The sequence below is a fragment of the Enhydra lutris genome, unplaced genomic scaffold (genome assembly GCF_002288905.1).
Source record: "Enhydra lutris kenyoni isolate GAN:26980312 unplaced genomic scaffold, ASM228890v2 scaffoldscaffold37, whole genome shotgun sequence".
NCBI lineage: Eukaryota > Metazoa > Chordata > Mammalia > Carnivora > Mustelidae > Enhydra > Enhydra lutris.
Window position 1 is genome coordinate 532222 of NW_019154121.1, and position 719 is coordinate 532940.

Consider the following 719-nt stretch of genomic DNA (forward strand, 5'->3'; position numbering starts at 1 on the left):
GATAAAAGCCCTTTCTGGAGAAATAAAAGAACTAAAATCTAACCAAGTTGAAATCAAAAAAAGCTATTAATGAGGCGCAATAAAAATGGAGGCTCTCACTGCTAGGATAAATGAGGCAGAAGAAAGAATTAGCGATATAGAAGATCAAATGACAGAGAATAAAGAAGCTGAGCAAAAGAGGGACAAACAGCTACTGGACCACGAGGGGAGAATTTGAGAGATAAGTGACACCATAAGACGAAACAACATTAGAATAATTGGGATTTCAGAAGAAGAAAGAGAGAGGGGAGCAGAAGGTTATATTGGAGAGAATTATCAGAGACAATTTCTTTAATATGGCAAAGGGAACAAGCATCAAAATCCAGGAGGTGCAAAGAACCCCCCTCAAAATCAACAAGAATAGGTCCACACCCCGTCACCTAATAGTAAAATTTACAAGCCTTAGTGATAAAGAGAAAATCCTGAAAGCAGCCCAGGAAAAGAAGACTGTAACATACAATGGTAAAAATATTAGATTGGCAGCAGACTTATCCACAGAGACCTGGCAGGCCAGAAAGAGCTGGCATGATATATTCAGAGCACTAAATGAGAAAAACATGCAGGCAAGAAAACTATATCCAGCTAGGCTATCATTGAAAATAGAAGGAGAGATAAAAAGCTTCCTTCCAGGACAAACAAAAACTGAAAGAATTTGCAAACACCAAACCAGCTCTACAGGA